This window comes from Quercus lobata, chromosome 11 (assembly GCF_001633185.2).
Source record: "Quercus lobata isolate SW786 chromosome 11, ValleyOak3.0 Primary Assembly, whole genome shotgun sequence".
Lineage (NCBI taxonomy): Eukaryota > Viridiplantae > Streptophyta > Magnoliopsida > Fagales > Fagaceae > Quercus > Quercus lobata.
The window spans coordinates 53,133,012-53,152,447 of record NC_044914.1 but is presented as its reverse complement, the minus strand read 5'-3'; the positions used below and the strand labels follow the sequence as shown (position 1 = coordinate 53,152,447).

The 19,436-nt window shown below is 32.1% G+C and overlaps 1 long non-coding RNA gene across 2 annotated transcripts; it reads left to right on the top strand.

Annotated features, from left to right (window-relative positions):
* The first annotated feature begins 498 nt into the window (after positions 1 to 498).
* LOC115967739 lies at positions 499 to 8,482 on the top strand. 2 transcript variants are annotated; one of them, XR_004086528.1, is made up of 6 exons: positions 499 to 1,229; positions 1,408 to 1,654; positions 2,945 to 3,620; positions 4,554 to 4,640; positions 5,176 to 5,283; positions 7,966 to 8,482. It is a non-coding gene; the product is annotated as an uncharacterized LOC115967739 (long non-coding RNA). The 2 variants fall into 2 exon arrangements; XR_004086527.1 differs by having other exon boundaries at positions 2,945 to 4,640.
* The last annotated feature ends 10,954 nt before the right edge of the window (positions 8,483 to 19,436 follow it).

Sequence of the window (19,436 nt, the reverse complement as noted above, 5' to 3'; positions counted from 1 at the left end):
TGGGATCATCGCAACAAGAGTTTGGATCTGAATTGGGCTTTGCTTCTAAGTGGCCTAGTTGTAACCTTGCACTTCCAGGAACTACAATTCCAGAGTGGTTCAACCATTAGAGTGATGGACGTTCCATATTATTCTCAATTGGTTAGAATTTTCCATCATTTGCTTTATGTGTTGCTTTAAATGTGAAACTCCGCAAGGTTAATGTGCCAATTCAAGATGAAAAGTTTCATCGTTCTATCTACTTGTTCATTAATGGTTTTGAAGAAAGGCTCACGGGAGGCAGATTTTTACTTCATTCATCAAATTTTATGTTGTTTCATTATATAAGTGTTAGACATGACCTAATGAAATGCATAATTTTAGGTGATCGCGATCGGAATGATGTTACTCTTTGGTGTAAAATTTTAAATGGCCATAGCAGCAAAGCAAAAGTTACAATAAAAAGGTGTGGGGTCCATGTGGCATGCATATGTCCCCCTCGGAATTCTACTGTAGATAAGATATTAAAAGAAGCATCTTTGGATGAAGGATTAAACTTTTTTTTTATCCAGAGTGGCTGCAGGGGTTCTTACCTTTGAGCGAGAGATGGTCGGACACTCTGAAAGCCAAAATGCTTATTATTGCCCTCTTTGTGAAATAGTAGAAGATTCAGTCTTACATCTATTTCAATATTGTCCCTATGCCAAAGGAATGTGGTATGGTGGTAGATGGGGTTTTCGCGTTGAAATGATCCAAGCTAAATCTGTAAAGGAGTTCATTGAACAAATACTTAACCCCCCAAAGGAATTACTAGCAAAAAGAGTCACCAAAGATGAATTCACACTGTATGCAGTAATGGCGATGAAAATCCTCTTGGATGCACGGGAAAAAGCTTTGGTTTCATACTCTGAAGCAAGCATAAATTAGCTAGCCCATCATCTTAACACACAGTATGACTCTAACTTGAGATCACTTGGGACTACAAGGGAACTGAAGAGCAAAACAGGGAAAGTGCTTGGACCAAACCACCTGATCAATTGCTAAAGCTTAACTTTGATGTGTCATGTGATCAAAATAATGTAGGCTTGGATGTGGTTGTCAGAAATCAAGAGGGGAATCCTCTCAAAAAAAAAAGAAAAAAGAGGGGAATGATAGAGCAATCAGACGTGGGATAAGCCTCTACAATAAGATGGGCAATGCCATTGGCAAATGAGGAGAGACTTGAACAAGTTGTGGTAAAGGGTATAAAGGTAAGCACGCCAAGTATTTAATAAAATGTTACTATGGGTATATATAATGGTAAAATACAGTATAGATTGCAAAATTGGATTGCTATTTCTCTTCCTGTTTTATAGTCCAATTAATTTGTGCTAAAGATAGCCTTTATATTGTTAGCTAGTTGTTGAGGATTTATCTTTTAAATTGCAGCTAACATCATCGACTTCATTGCAAATCTAGCTTGCAAGCTCGGTTGGGAATGGAAGAACATAATGAAGGATATTTTGGCTTTCGCTTCTTTTTTCAGATAATAATGTAGTGCACAGCCTCATAAAATGGGCACTGGGGTCTAATGACTCTAGTCTATTGTTGCCTGTAAATGTTCCCCCAACAGTAAAAAGGGCCTTGGCGGAAGAAATGAGAACCTCTTCATTCAAATTCAAAGAAATATGACAAGGTACTATTATCAGTTTATTACATCGAAACTGTTTTTCTATAACATTTTTTAGTGTTAAGGAATGCCTCATTGACTGCTTTTGCCACTTCTCTCACTATAAATTAACTACTCATTAATATGATTGGGTACCATTCAATTGGAAAGGACATTAGTGTAAAGAAAAATCAAAATTAATGAAAGAAGTTAGTCTTTGCTTTTCATAGCTCACTGAATGTGTTTGTTAGTCTTTCTATTTCTCATATGGCATTTAATTTTCTTAAATTGACATAAATCAATTTCTAATGGGTCATACTCAAGTGGTCACTAATAGCTTGTAGTTGAATTAGAGTTATTAGATTATTTAAGCCAAATTTACTTAAAAATAAGGTAATGGTCTTTTGACCAAATTGTACCTCCTTCCACATCATTACAACGTGGAGCTGAGGTCCTGTTTTTAATTTTGTGTGAATATGGAAGTATTTTCTTTGAAAATATTATAATTTTTATAAAGAAAATTTCAGATTAGTAGAATATTGAAAAGAATGCTCAATTTTTAGAACTAAAATTTTGAAAACAAGCAGATAGAAGTTTGTTACCTCTCCCTCCTCTTTCTAATATGTTGCTCACAAAGTCACACATCTTGGTGGACCTGCATTTGTATTCTATTCTCTTCTTCAACATGTATGTTTGGACTATGGTTTATCAATTTATTAATACTTAGCACCAGTTCTGAAAGGTCACTCAGATGCTAATGAGGTCTCTCTTGGAATCTTTGATCGTTTTGAAGGTACTCATGTTTAAATACAATTTGATGCTCCTAAGTTCACATTATATGTATACCAGCTAAGTAATTGTTGGAAATATAATTTGATTTTAATATGGGAGTAGTCATGAGGTTACTCTAGGCCTAGCTTGGACTGTTTTAATTTTAGTTAGTATGACTTAAGGACTTCTATATTGTAGTTCTGTTAAAAATGACAATATATAAATAAGATCAAATGAATTGATATTCCAGTTGGCCAAGTTTAGAATAAATTGTCTTATTGAATGAAATATGATTTTTATGTTGTTCTTCTCATACAAATAATGGTTATTTCTCCTTGTGATCTTGAACATACCTCATGTTAGAGGCTAACTGGAACCTTTCTCTTGAATTGATATCCCTTGGCACAAAATTTAATTTTCACTTCACCTAAAACAAAAATTCATATATTAAAAATGATTTGGAATTATTGGCTGAATCTTAGATACTTTTCTTTTGTGGGGGTGGGGCTGGGGAATTATTGCATTAATTATCATTTACTATTTCAGGAAGCAGAGCATCTTTGCTTAGACAACCGCTTGCTAGAAATTGCACTACACTTGAAGAGCCAAACCAATCAACCAAGACAAAGCTGCAAGTCCAATGCAAGCACCCCATTGCCCCCAATTAGCCTCTTGGTACTGACAATTGACAAACCACTTCGCTAAGCCCACCATCACTAGCTGAAAAACTTTGGTAAACCTTAGAATTATTAAAAACATCTTGTTCTTGAATAACCCCTAAATTTGTTCTTCTCCAGTTGTCTAGCGTCAAACTTATTGAAGACTTGATAGAGGAAAAAGTGTTGAAAATGAGGGTTTCTTTCACTATCTGACACTCACCAAAGATAGATCATGCCCTACATTGTAGCATCAGTAAGACTTCTATGGCTTTGGTTATAAATTGCTTTGATTGATGGCTTTACTATGAAGACTTTGTGCGGCCATAGCTAAAGTTGATGCAAGGGCAGCAACTTTCATAGTGAGCTGGAGCTGAATGAAATTTTGATTGTTCTTATATACACACCTTCTCCACCTCAAAACTGTCACTGCAGAAGTAAACAACCAGGATCACAGTATTTGTGCTCTCCTTTGCCACTTCAGTGCCTTTGATTCCCATGTAAAGCCCAATAATTTTCTTCTCATAGAATAGATACATGATTCATACCAGCAATTCTCTCTTCAGGTGAGTATTTTTTCAAAATTCCCCATTCTACTACAGCTTCATTATTCAAATCCTCATCAAGATTGGGAATCCCACATTCCAAAGCTATCACTCTTGCTGCATGTTCATTGTCACCGGTGATCATTTTGATGTTTACTCTAGAGAGTGCATAAAGTCTTCTTACTCTTCCTCTTTTCGAAATCCTCACTTCTATTTTTCTTTGAATTGAGGGCCTTGACTTAGATTATCTCAGAATTCTGCTTGATTTTATCGATATTGGTACCTAAATCAAAGATAGCCCAATAATGTAGTACTTTTGCTGTATGGCTCCCAAATCCTTCAATAGGTCATGTAGAAATGCTATTTGTAAATTGTACTAGCTGTGTTGAAACCAAAAACTTGTTGCCTTATAACAAGAACATTTTCTACTTTTTCTTAGGAAGTACATTTTCTTGTTGCTTCTTTACCAAGCCAAGATTCTGTTAGCTTCATCTCATTAATTGTCAAGTGCCTGTTTTGTCAGTGAAGATTCTTTTTTCTTTTTTTTTTTGGCTGAGTCCATTGTGTAACAAGCAAAAGGTTCTTGAACCAAGGTGTAATCAAGCATCAAGCATTTCATAGAATATGCTACATGTAAGAGTAACAGATAGAGGTAGACCTTCTAGAGTTGCCACCACCATAACTGTGACTACCGCGGCAAAAAGGCATGATCAATCATCATGCACTATATCTCTAATACTTTGAGTTTTAAATATTTGTATGAGTATTAAGATTTAGAGTATTAGAGCAACAAATGTTCTCTCATGTCAACCCTTAAATTTGCATACTATGGTTTTGTTATTTTAATTTTCTGTTCACATTTTTTTTTTTAACATAAAGTCTGTATTTTTAACCAACATCAATTTAGTGGTGGTTATCTTCAACATAATATTTTTTCTTTAAATCAAGCTTCAGTATGACCAGGCTGCTTGTCTTGTGCTATTACTCTCAAGAAAGAGGCCACATTAGAGAATGACGCTTCCTACTGGTAGTTGTGGAAAGGTGATTGGTTAAATTCATTTTTTTTTTCATGATTATGTTTCAATCTTCCATTCTTTTCATTGTAAATGCATACATATGTGAAATTTAGCATCCATAAATTATCATATTAGATGTTGATTTCGTTTATTTTTTTTCCCCTTTTATTACAGCATCACCAGGGAGTATTCTTTAGCTTTTCCTTTTATGGAGACCACTTAAGAAGATTGGCTTTTAATGTCTCTAGGAAGTTTTCTAGCACATATAGTTGTGAATTAATTTTTTGTCTTTTACTTTCTGTTCAACTGTGTTTGCTATTTACAACTCTTTCCCTATATCAGATTGTGTTATCATCTTTATGAGTTATAAAGAGTACAAGGGATATACACTATTTTAAATGCTTTATTTTCTTGTGATGAAATCCATCAATGTAGAAGATATTTAATTTGTGGGGAATTTTTATATTGCAATCATAGGAATGGACCCTTTATAGATGTGCCTGATGTTTTTACTTGCATTAAGAATCTTTATGCTTAAGAACTTGTAATCTTGTTTGCAGAAATGATGAATGCTCTTAACAAGTGAGTGAAAAGGCAAAGACCAACTTGCAATTTCAATACCCGATTGCCCTCACTCCAGCCTCCTAGTATTTGCTTAGGTCATTGAGGTATGCTCATAAGCATTAGTTTGTGTGTTACTCTGCTGCGGATATCTTGAATTAAACTATTGAAATCTCTATCAAAGTTTGATTAACCTTGTTGCAAATCAAACTAAAACATACTTTGAGCTTTAGGTTGATAAAACAGACACCCAAAACAAGCACTGTCAAAGGTGATTTGTGCACAAGTTAACTTTTAACTATATGTGGCCTAGTTATGAGATTGTTACTGCATGGGCCAGGGCATGTATAGCTTAGTGGGGGCCAGGTCACCCAAAATTAAAGGCACTAACTTGTAAATTAGTACACTTGGCCCACAGCTTTTCATAGTCACCTTGTCACCAAATCAATCAACTTCTTTTTCTTTACATTGGAATATGATCATACATTCTTAAATACTCTCTCCTTAGTTAGCCACCTTGTTTAGGCCAATTTTACGTATATTACTTCTCTCTAATGAACACACTTTTTTTTCCCTTATATATAACCTAGGGTCTTTTTTTTTAAGGGGAAAATAACATATTTAGTTGAAGGAAAATATATGTATATTTCAAATAAGTTATGGCTAAAAGTAAAATTTTAATGCAAGTAAAAATTCTCTTAGTCAAGACCAATTATTTTCCGGGTGTACCTTTGATGTTACCTTAATCCCATCAAAACCTCTTCCTTTCAAATGGGATTAAGTGGTTTTGATATCTGAAAAAGTGGAGGAATTGGGGCATACAGTACAAAGGTTTATCTCTCTCTCTCTCTCTCTCTCTCTCTCTCTCTCTCTCTATATATATATATATATATATATTAAAAAAATCAATCCCATGGCAGGCAACAACCACCCTGCCCTCCCTTTGCTTTGCATTTGATCATGGTCTGCTTTAATTTGTATTGGTACTGCCCTGCCACATCAGTTGAGATGTTAGGAGGGGACATGTGAAAGTGCAAATTTTTTTAATATTCTACTTAGGAAGAAATAAATCTTCATCTTACTTTTTTGGTATTACTGTTCTCTTGCTAGAGTTACCATTATACTTAGATGTACAATGACTTGAGCATTGTTGCAAAACCTTGGGAATTGAGTATTCTGATAATTTCTTTTGTGTTTTTCTCCTTACTGAAGCAAAAATATTAAAACTCTGGTTTGTTGGCAGTCAATCATCTTTCTATACCAATTATCCAATTGATAAAAAGATGGCATACAATTTCCTTTTGTAAAATCTTTATAAAAAAAGCACTGCTTCTGTCCCAATTTGTTTGTCCTGTTTCAAAAATCCAACTTTTTAAGAGAATATTATTTATTGTCTTGTTTATTGTATAAAAATGTATAAGTTTCCAAAACTACCCTTAAATAAATTTATCAAAAATGGTTTTGGAAATAAAGAAGGGGCATAATAGGAACATTAATAAATTAATGGTTTTTAATTTTAGAAACAGGATAATACTTTGGGACATTCTAAAATGGAATAGAGGATAAACAAATTGGGATGGAGGGAGTATTTTTTTGTAACTTGTCAATGTGTAAATGTGTTTTTTTCTTTTCTCTAACTTATAATAATTGTTGGTCATATAATTTGGTTTCAATACTAGAGTAGTCATGAGGTCACTTTGCTCTGAGTTCAGTTTGCATATGCTTCATTGTAATTTTAGTTAGTATGATTTAGGGCCTTCTACATTGTTTATTTGTTGATTATGACAAAAATATAACTAACATTAAAAGTGGTATGATATTTTGGTTAGTCAAGTTTGGAGCAAGTTGTCTGATCCACTAAAGTTTGAGTTTTTTAATATGATTCTCAAAGTAATGGTATTTATTACTTCTTTGTCCATTTGAATGTATGAAATTCACCCTCAATGTCGTTGGTCACTTATTTCTTAATTGTATTCCTATGAAAATTCAAGGACGAATGACTTTTTATTTTATTTTTTTACTTTGGAATAGCTATTGATTTGTCATAGGATTGGTTTTATTTAATGAATTGGCCTTGGGGGGAGATCTTTTCTTTATATATCCCTTAGTCTGGGGGCTCCTTTCCTGTGGGCGTGAACAACCTTCTCACTCTTCATCTTCACTAAAACTCCACTTCTATTTTTCTTTTAAAAATCTAACCGTTAAGTTCATATTTTTATTATATTCTCCATACTTGCAAAGAGAGAAACCTTCTTCATTTTATTTTTTATTTTGGGTCCAACATATTTAACATTGTTTTTACGTTATGTATAGAAACCAACATCCGTTTCTTTCTTTATTAATAGTAACATTTCTGTTTATATAAATAAAAAATAAAATAGTAAGCTTTCTGATATAGCAGCTTGTATCCACACACAAATTAACAAATACCGTATTAGGTAATGGCTTTTCCGTGTCTGTTTATTTTTCTGGTTATATCATACGGGTATAATCTTTGGCCACGTCCCTTCATACCAACTTATTTTTCAGTATTTAAGAACCATTCTTACACAGTTATAGATCATTACATGAACACATACAGCTTTGGCATTGTATCTTATTTATTGATCAATTTGCCCTAGACAAAGAAAAAAAGGAAAGTAATATGGGGGATATAGAGAACAGGTTGGGCACCACTATAACTATGAATAATAATGCTGCAATGGATGAGAGGAGGTCCAAATGGAAATTTGCAGACTTTTGTGTCTGTTGGTGTATATTTATATTCATTATTGTCCTATTTGTGGTAGCGCTTGTAGCAGATGTTAAAATCTCAGATCCAGAGGACCCTGATTCTGAAGAACATGACCCGGAGAAGGATTCTCATAATAGTAAAGGAGACACAGTGACTTTTATGATGTACATCATTCTCATTGTCCTCGTTTGTTTAGTACTTGGCTTCAAATCCTACTGTGATAGAAAGAAGAGACTGAAGGCTGAGCTTCTTAAAGAAGGCATCGTACGCACATCCGGTGGATCCCATCCTCCTCTTGTACACTAATTATTATGAATTGTTTCTCTCGGAAACATGTGTGGCACTCTACAATCTATGGTATCAATATGATGTTAGAGAGATGATGCATATAACATTTGGGTTTTATACAAGAGTTTCATACAAATAAACCTATTACGTTCGAAGGAGACGTTTTTATCAAGCTTGATTAATTGGTTTTTATTTATTTATTTATCATAAAGTTGGTTTTTACTTTTTTTATTCTGTTTGGGATTAGTGGCTTAAGACAAGGCAAAGAAGAAATTTGAATTAGTGATAAGGTATGCCTTTTTTTTTTTTTTTTTTTTGGTATATGTACTACTTCTCATAAAGTTAACGTTTTATCGTTTCTTTTTGTTATTCGAAGAGGATGGGATGTGGAATTTTCTTTATGTCTATGAAATACTAGTAGAGAAATGGAAATTTGTAAGATTCTTTTGTAAGAAATGTTTCTTTTATTGTTAGTAAGTTGTAAGCATCTTAATTAGGAATTTTCATACATAACAACCCTTGCAAACAAATTTCCACACATGTTCTTTGCCAAATTTTAGCTTTGATTTTTGTTAATTATATATATCAAAGGCCCTTACCAACTTATTTCTAAGATTCTGTTGGTGTTTGTGCGTTCATTTGAATCATTTCTTACTGTTTGGTGGGATTTCAGCTTAGGGAATTGTTACAAAACTCGTCAATTTTATTACAAAAGTTTATAAACCACACTAACCTCTAAGCATGCATGTAAGACTTTTTTTTTGGTAAATGTTAATAATTTGTATTTATTATAATTTAAAAATATATATATATTTTTTTAATTTTTCAAACAAATAAAAAAGATAAACTTTAAAGATAAGTAGTAACTGTAATTTCTTTTTTGAATGTGAAAGGAAAAAAATATACTAAATTTTAGGAGTTTTCTTTTTGAATTCAAAGTGAAATTTATTATTTGATATTTATGACTTTATTTTGAAATGAAATTACCCTTCATTCATGAGAGCATTTTTGAATCACATAAAACCCTAGTTGAAAGATGAGAGTCCTCTTATATATAGTATAGATGACAATAAATGTAATTTATAATATATAAATAAATTTTTTAGTTTTTTTTTTTTTGGCATATATATAAGTTCACGCATCAACTTGTAAAGTTTATATAACAAAATTTATAGTATTACTCCCTCTATATTTTATAGAGAGGTGCTACGTCTACAACATTTTTACAACAAATCACAAGTGGTTAGTTGTTATTAGTTCAAATTTGAAACCAACACTAAGATTACTTTTTTGCCATAACAATAATTACCAGTAATAACCTTTCACTTAGAATTTGTTGTAAAAATGTTGTAGACATATCATTTCTCTATTTTATATAGTAAAATTAATGAGAGTGGAAGCAATGAATTAACAAGCAAACTATGCATTTTAAGCCATGTTCTTATTTTATACTAGCCTCATCACATGTGTTGCGTACGTGCAATGAATCTCTTTTTTCATTTTGAGTTTATTGTCGTAATTTTTCAATTTGAATTTGTCGATATTATTAGTGAAGTTACACAGGAAGAGAATTTTAAGAAGTTACAATTCAGGATTTTGAAAATGAGTAAATTGCTGGGTTTAGTATGTGCTAATTTTAAGAAAAAAAATGTATCAAATGTGTGTGAGATATATTTAAATAGAGAGTGTGTGCTAATTTTTAGAAAAAAAAGTTTCTTTGATATATATATATATAAATATATATATATATTTGAATAGGAATAAGGATTACCTAAACTTTGTCCTTATCTAATTAGATAAGAAGTATTTTTGATATTTTCTGAAATCATAACGCATAACTAACTTTCTAAATCTTCTTAATATATATAGAGATACTAACTAACTTTTGAGTAGCCATGGGCCATGGCCTTTCAATTTAGGAATAAAACTATCCCATTTTGAGTGTTCTACTTTATATTTCACTAATAATAGCTCATAACATACTTTTTTTTCTTTCTATTTTTATAAAATACCCAAAATTTAAAACGATTTATATTAATAATTTGCAATTTTTTTTTTGGGGTGGTGGTTGGACCAAATATTAATATTGTTTTATATATTACTAGCCTCATCACGATGAGGCTTTTTTTTTTGGTGGTCTAGTGTACGTGAGATTAGAAATTAAGGAAACCAGAAATTAAAAAAAAAAAATAGAAAAATTAAATAAAAGAAACCGGTGAGTCTTGATAAATAATAATAATAATAATAATAGAACATGCTCTTGAGGGAAATATCAAAGTGGACTGAGAAGGTTTTTTTTTTTTTTTTTTTTTTTTTTTTAAATTTTTAAATTTTTGAATAAGTTTGTTTTGAAAACATAAATTAGTAGCATAGTGTCCTATTTTGTAGTTTATTTAAATAGAGTTGGAAATATATTTTTACGAGGTTGTTATCAAGTTTTATCTCTGTTAAATGTAAGGTCTAAGAGTATTTCTGAACCCCATAAAAGTTCAATCTAAAGAAGGGAATTCTCTTATAAATAGTATAGATGTATTTAATTGAAAATTTCTTGATAACTCTTGCACAATTCTAGATTAGATGAACATAGACAACATTTGCATCTTATTTTATTTACTGAATTAGACCCCAAAAAGGAAAAAAGAAAAGAAAAGAAAAGATAGCCGATATATATAGAGAACAGGTTGGCTACCATCATTCTGACTGCTGCTGGTTTTTATTTATTTTTTATTTTTTTATTCTTCTATTCTTTGGAACGAACTTAGCTACTTAAAAATCAATGAAAAAAGTGTCAGAGAAACGGTACCCAAACCCAAAGGACTTCATTTTGACAATCTCGATCCCAAGAATTTTGTGTTGTACATTATTCTCATTGTCCTCTTTGGTTTATTATATTGCTTGATTTCCTATAGCTATAGGGAATTAAAGAAGCAACTAAAGACCATCTTTCATGAAGTTGGAATTGTAAGTTATTATGACGTCGTTTCGTATAATAATTATTTTATGCATATGATGTATCCACTCTCTTAATATGTTGTAAAAGGGATGATATGTCTAAAAATAAAAAAGGAAAATGTTAGTTACAAACTATTTTAAAAATTGCTAGTTAGTGCGATAAGCTTCAAAAAAATTGCTAATATGATAAATGTTTATTAATAAGTAAAAAAGTGATATTAACAGTATACTCAGGTGAGAATTAGTAGGAATTTGTTATAACAATATTTCATGAAAATGTTATAAAATAATTTGCAACCATAACATTATTAAAAATAAAAATAAAAATAGAAAACAATGCTGGATGGGTTTCGGTTAGAAGAACAGTTTAAACCCTTTTTTGGAAACACATATTCGAAAACACACCCCACACCCCGAAAAATCGTAACAGAAAATAACTTAAAACTGAAAACGTGGAACGATAAACGGTGCTTTCTGTTATTCAAAAAACAAAAAAGGGTAAAGCTTTCTCTCCACATTTCACGCGCTTGTTAACAAACTGCCGTTTTAGGTCATGTACATTCTGTGTGTCAGTTTTTGTTTGGTTTAATCAAAGCCTAACCATCGTAGACCACGTCTCCGAACATACCAAAAATTTCTCAGTATTTTTGTACCACTCTTGCACAGTTCTAGATTACAAGAACTAAGTCAACTTTAGTATTTCATTCTATTAATTTGTTGATTTAGCCTGGGTGGTAAAAAAAAAAAAAAAAAAAAAAAAAAAAAAAAGAAGAAGAAGAGGAAGAAACCAAAGAAAGCAGACAAAACTTAAGAAAAATGATGAAGGAGGATATAGAAAACAAGTTGTCCCAAGCTGAACATGATGAAAAGGAGGAGAGGAGGAACCATTGGAAATGGGCAGACATTGCTTGCGGCTCTTGTGTTGTTATATTTGTTGTTTTCCTATTCACTGGAACGATTTTCGTTATTGGGAGAACAATGTCTCTCACGTCATCGGCTGATCATCAGAACGAAAAGAACAATGATATATACAATATCGGCATCAAGGCTTTTGTGATTTCCGTCTTTTTCTTTGGCCTTTATGGTGTGGTATATTGCTTGTTGGGAAAGAATGAAGAACATCGAGGAAATATTTGAAGATGTTCTTGTACATGCATCCAGTCTCTCACATGGTAGTATCGATCTCATATATATAGTATGTGTGTGTAGTCTCTTTTGTAAATATATGTGGACTCCACATTCTATGAGATCAATAGGTTGTGAGAGAGATGCTCCATTTATGACATGCCATCTTCTTCTTTCATATAAACCCTACCTTTACGTGAGAAGAGATGTCAAGTTTAAGCAATTAGGTTTTATCATTAAGTTGTGTTTTTAAGAATATTTCCTCCTTTGGGATAAGTAAGTGGTCTAAGGCTAGGCAAATTAAAGGAGAAATTTGAATTAATAATGAGACATTGTCTTCTATCTAAGTATATGTACTATCTCTTTTTAATGTTTCATTGTTCTTATTTATTTCTTTTTCAAAGAGGATTTTCTATAAAATACTTGTAGAGTCATGGAAATTTGAAAGATTCTTTTGTAAAAAAAAAATTCTTTTATTATTAGTAAGTTGTAAGCATCTTCATTTAGGCTTTTTCATACACAACAATGCTCACACAGGTTTGTCGGAATCCAATTTCAATTTTGGTGATTTCTGAGATTATTTTTAAGACCACTGTTAAGAGCATCCACCAACAAACTTCACATAATCAGATACATTTTGCGAAAATGTAAATTAGACTATGGTAGCTGTGGTATTTACGTAGGGAAAAATTAGAAAAAGAAAAGAAAAGAAAAAAGGATGGTAGATATGGACAATGGGTTGGCCAATGACCACTTGAAATGGAGTGGAAGGAAATAGATGTGGAAACCATGCTTTTATTTTCTCTTGGCGTTTGTACTATCATTTGAATCATTTGTTACTGTTTGGTGGGACTTTGAGCTAATTAGCAAATTCTCAAAACTGTGATCGAATTGTTGTTATAAAAAGTTTATAAATTGTGATGTTAATGAATGTGATAAATCAAACATCAATCTATATATATTGTGTAATATTTATTGTTGTTACACTATTGTTGAACTATATCAACAACCACATTATCTATTTATTTTCAACATTCTCTCTCTTACTTTTAACTCTCTCTTTTTCTTATTAATTTCCTAACTTATTGCTATACTTTTTTCTAACTTTTACTCTCCTTTTTACATTTTCATCTCTCCCGTACTGTCTACCTTAATATCATTTTTCCTCTATTTCTTTATCTTTCTATATATATATATATATATATTTTGTTTTTCTTATTACCCTCCTCTTATTATAAATTTGCAATTCTCTTTATCATTCTATACATAGTTTTCCCACATGCAAAATGTTATATCTCTCTCTCTCTCTCTTTTCCTTTTTTTTGGTGGATACTTTTTATTATTTTTCTTGCATTTCTACTTTAGGTTGATGAATTTTTGTATTATTTGGAACTCTACTTTGGGTTGATGCGATTATGTTTTGTATTTTTAAGTTGTTATCTTTTTTATTCTCTTTGATTTCATAGATTTTATCATTTTGTATTATAAAGATAGTATATAAGAACATAATGTTATTTAATAACATAACATAACATGACTTGGATAATTTGGTGTTTATTACTTTATTTATTTTACTTTTTTTTTCTTCCCATATTATTTTCAATAAATTTCTTATTATTCTCTCTCACACTCTCTCTTGGAAAAGTGTTATTCTCTTTCCCTTGATTTTTTATTTTTTTCTTGCAACTCTACATTATATTGATGAATCATTGTAATGTTTAAAACTTTATTTTGGGTTCCTACATTTTGGTGTTATATTTTTTTTACTTCTCCATCACAAGTAGTCTCCCTCTCTCTCTATAATAAAATTTAGAGAGTAAATTATACATATTTAGTATAAGTTTGATATGAGTAGTTTTGATTATTATTGTACGTTTTTAGACCCCTTAAAACACAACCAGATTAACCTAGTCAATTAGCCAAGTGATTACTTAGTCAAATTATTCAAATCTAGGTTAACACAAATATATCATATCAATGTAAAGTGCGGAAAATAAATAACACAATGATATAATAACCCAGGAAAACCAAACCGGTAAAAAACTTGGAGAGAATTTAACCTACCTATTCTCAAGATAAAATAAATCCACTATGAAAAAATTGAAGTTTACACAATAGCGGCTTAGACCACTAACATCCTATTGCTACCTCGAGTAGGAAACTTACTACTATGACCACGTGACAGCTCCGAATCCACAGACTACTTCTCTCTTGGATTCACAGCAAGCACAAGCACTCCCACTTGTGTATCTTTAAGCTCTTTAAACTGAACTAATCATCAAGTTCTTGACATAATCTTGATCCTTAATTACCCTAAGTATATGTGAAAGCAAACACCTCTAGATCTCATAAGAGATTCACATACATAGCATAAACAACAATCGCAAAACGTGGCTAGGGTTTTTCCTTTTATACTTAAGGTAAAACATAAAACCCTATACGTCAAATAGGCTTGGGCTGAGTTGGAAATTTATACAGAAAAACAATCTGCATGAGCTTCGATCGATCGAGCCAGGCAGATTTACACAGTAAATCCTGCAGTACACTTAATTCTAACTTTGCACATAAACATACTTTGAGCAAGTTTAAAACAAGACTAAATGTTTTGATCATGGTTTGCTAATATTACAAAATGAAGTTCTAATACATTTAAACCTAAAGTCTTAGAACCCAACAAACTCCCCCTTTGGCAATCCGTGACAAAACACAAACTAAACAAAATACTCAAAGTTTACAAAAACAGCCCATTACAATAACATAGCCGAATAAAAACAAATTCAACCTAACTACTATTTATTAGTTGCAAGTGTAGACAACAGCACGACTAAATCAACCTATATATTCCTGTAACACTTAACAAACACATAAACGCATGTGTAGAACATACAAGTAAAACAAAATAAATTCTTGATTTCACATAAGCATAAACTATAAGAAATATATCATGAATAACCTCATAGTGTCTCCCCCTATCATAGACAACTCAACTAAACAAAATATATCAAGAGCCAAAAAATATAAATACAAGATGAAGCACCTAGATACAATCTAAAAGTTCCGAAACTCCAAAACAACAAAAATCTCCACCTATCAACAAAATCTCCTATCCAAATGTACTCCCCCTTTTTGTGATGAATTGTGAAAAGATAATCACTCATCATCAAAAGGAGGTGGTGGAGGTGATCGTCTAAGACTCTCCAAATTTGCTCACAAAGATCGAAGCTCATCAAGCATGTCCACCAAAAGCTGACCATGAGCCGCCTGAACGGTCATAACAGTCTCCAGCATATGACGAATGTTTGAATCATCCGAAGTAGAAGGTGGAGGAGCAGCAGGATCCACATACGCATCAGCAGCCGGATCAAATGAAGAAGAAGGAGAAGGAGGAGGAGGAAGAGGTGCAATACCTGAAGAGGAAGCATCGACTCTAGGGCATTTAGAGCTAGCTCATATCTGAGCAGTCCTCTGCCGAAGGAAGGTGACACCTATCAGAGCTATAATATGCACAGGCTCAAAAGCAGGAAAAGACTCTAATCCTAAATGAAGCAAAATCCGATGAATAAAACTGGAAAGAAAAGAGCATAAGTAGAAGAACTACTCCTATAAACCTCAATCAAAAAATGAATGAAAAGACGAGGAAAACTCATAGGAGCGTCTATGATAAGAGCATACAAAAATGAACATCTCTCCTATGCAAATGAGAGATGGGCCAAAGGGAATGGTAAGAAATCTGGAAAAAGAGATAATGAATCTCGGTCAACTCAACAGACGTGATCTAAGGATTAGAACCCCATTAGATAGAAGTACCAATAATATATGACATAATGTCATCTAGGGGAGGGGATTCATTATCAAGATAGACGGGACGCTGGACCATAGGCACCCCAAGAGCAGAGGCCACTACTGAAGGAGTAATGGTGTACTCTTCACCCTGTATCCAACTTCTCACCAAAGTGTTGGAATCATAATAGTAGACAGAGAGGTTCGAGTAGAACTCTCTAATCAAGGTAGCTGGAAGAGGATGATCAACATCCAACAAAGGCAACCAGCCCCTACGCTCAAAGTTTCTCCTAATTTCTAGGTCAATCTCATCTAAAACTACCTTACGCTCAGCCCACACATTCCTAAGAATGTTCAGCTTCTCAAATGTCTCTTGGTTTTTCTCACTCAGGAATCTCTCACTATCAAAGGATGGAGTAGACGAAGAGAATTTCCTATAGGCTCTTCCTAACCATGATGCTAAAGAGCAGAAAGGACAGACATAAAAAGATATAAAAGACAAAAAAACAAGAAAAACTAAGGGCAGACTACAAGTTAGAACAAAAATAATATAGAAAATAACAATCTATGTGATGCATGAACAATATCAACCCATGATGCATGCTTTAATGCAGTAAGAATGAGTTCAATTTGACTTTGAAATTACAAAATTGGCTTGAGCATAGAGTTTATATAAAAAAAACCCCAAAATTTTGAAAACCCACTTTCAAAAATCCCAACAAATTGATCAATTGATCATTACACAAGTTAGATAACAGAACATGTTGACAAAATCAATCAATCAATCAAACAAGCCAATTTATGCTTAATTGAACAAAATCCCCATTTCGGGTAGTTTCAAGCCCAAGAAAATTTAACTTTTCCCAATTCACCAAAATGATCAAATTAAACTACAAGGATCAATTTTATATCATCCCACAAAAAAAAACCCAATGATCAATTTTGAAAGAAAAGATTGAAAACACCAAAATCCCCAAAAATTCATAGGTTCGAAATTTTCCCAAATATGCATGAAACATGAAAATAAATGATAAAGGAGGGGCAAAAAGGTCTTACTGGCCTTAGAAGACAAAAACCTTGCAAAAAATTAGAGGGAAAATGACAAAAAAATAGCTTTGAATCCTTGATTGGTCGAATAGAGAGAGAAAAGCTTTTGAAAAGTTTGAAATAGTGTTGAACACGGGAAAAGCTAAAGGTTTTAAAAAACTCTTTGTGCGATTTTTGATTGATCGAAAAATAGATTCGATCGATTGAAAATTACATTCGATTGATCTAGCATCAATCAAGCAGCAATCGAGTTAGGCAGATTCAAATCAAATTTTTAATCGCAATTTTGATCGATTGAGAAATAGGTTTAATTGATTGAAAATCTAGAAAAAACACATTTTTGAAAAACAGAGAAAATTTAAGTAGAAACTCCTCAAAGCATAGTATTTTGTGAATAGAATGCATGAGTATGAGATGAAATGTTTTTCAAAAACACTTGTATTGAACCTAGATCTCCCAAAAATAAGATTTTCAATCAATTTTCCTTAAATTCTCAAACTTCAAAACACATTTTGCATTATAAGCAAGGAATTTTCAATTGTGGATGGCCAAACAAGCTCACACACAATGACATGTACAAAGTTTAGCAAAGAGTAACTTGTGTAATGTGTGCAACTAGTAGAAGCTTGAGATACATGTGAGGTGATATGTGAATAGTAATCAAGCACAATTTCTACAAAATTCATCACATAAATTTGAAAGAGACTATCACCTAAAGAGTTACATCATATAACTCCTGCATCTCCTAGAATAAAAGCTTGCAATCATGTAAGTTTCTTGATTTGCCTCATAATATACACACCAATTTTATTTGATCAGAAACTTATTAAAGTAGCCAGGAAAATGTACACACCAATTTTAATTGATTGAATTAATTATAGTTCAATAATGTACACACCAATTTTAGCATTTAAACCGAGGCTATATCTTATGTTCTTTTTGTGCATGTGTTACACTTTCTCGAGCACAAAATCTTATGATATGCACTAAGGTGTTCATGATTGGCTTGTAAACAGTGATGAGATGATTATTTATGCATTTCTCAATAAGTTCAAGTCTAACAATCAAAGGCATGTGACTTCAAGATCAAGACAAAGTGATCAAAAACTATAAACATCTTTTCACACAACATGCACTACAAAGCTCAAACTAGTAAAGTGCTATAAATAAGCTCATCCAAGTTAAACAAGGTACATAAACATGTTATGTAAAAATGTTATACTTAATATTTTAGATATTATGAGTTTAATATTTATATATGTTTTAATAAATTTTAATTTAGAACCAGTGTTTTCAACCCAAACATGTCTTTTCTCATTATGTAAGTGCACAAAAATAGGTTGAAGTAGACCAAAATGGATTGAAGTGGTCCAAATAGACTAAGTTGGACCAAATCAACAAAGTGGACCGAATGGATAGAATAGGACCGAATAGGAACAAGGTGGACCAAGTAGGACTAAGGTGGACAGAATAAGAATGAATGGACATAATGGACCGAATGAGATGAAATTAGACTGAAGTGGACATATTAGACCAAAGTGGACCTAATAGGACCAATTTTAATTGAATAGGACCAAAGTGGATAAAATAGGACCAATGTGAACTGAATAGAACCAAATAAAACCAAAGTGGACATAATGGACTGAATAAGAGAAATTGGATTGAATAATACCAAAGTGGACAGAATGGATTGAATAGGACCAATGGGGATTGAATAAGACTAAAGTGGACAGAATAGGACCAATGTGGACCGAATAGGGCCAATGTAGACCGAAATGGACTGAATGGACCGACATAGACAAAATGGAACTTTAGTGGACAGAATGGACTAAATAGGACCAAATGGACTGATTAGGACCGTTTAGACCAAATTGGACCGATTAGGACTGTTTGGACCAAATTGGACTGAAGATGACATAATGAACCGAATAGAACCAGTTTGGAACGAATAATAATTTTGAATATTTTTCATTTTTATTGCATTTTTAGGGCTCATATTTATAATTTCTAATATCTATTTTCTAATCTTTGAATTTTTTAACTTAAAACTAAAGATCTTAGCCCAAATATAATAAAATTTCATACCTTTCAATCCAAAAATTAAGAAAAAATGAATTTTTGAGCTAAACATGAAAATGCAACCTACAAATAGAACAAATTTAAGGCTCAAATAGTATATAATGGATTGAAGGGGTACGAAATTGACTGAGTGGACCGAATTGGATCGACTATACCAAATTGGACCAGAGTAGACCTAATTAGACAGAATAGAAATTTTCAAGTTTTAAGGAGAAAAAATTATCTTTAACAAATTTTAGAGAAAAAAAATTATAA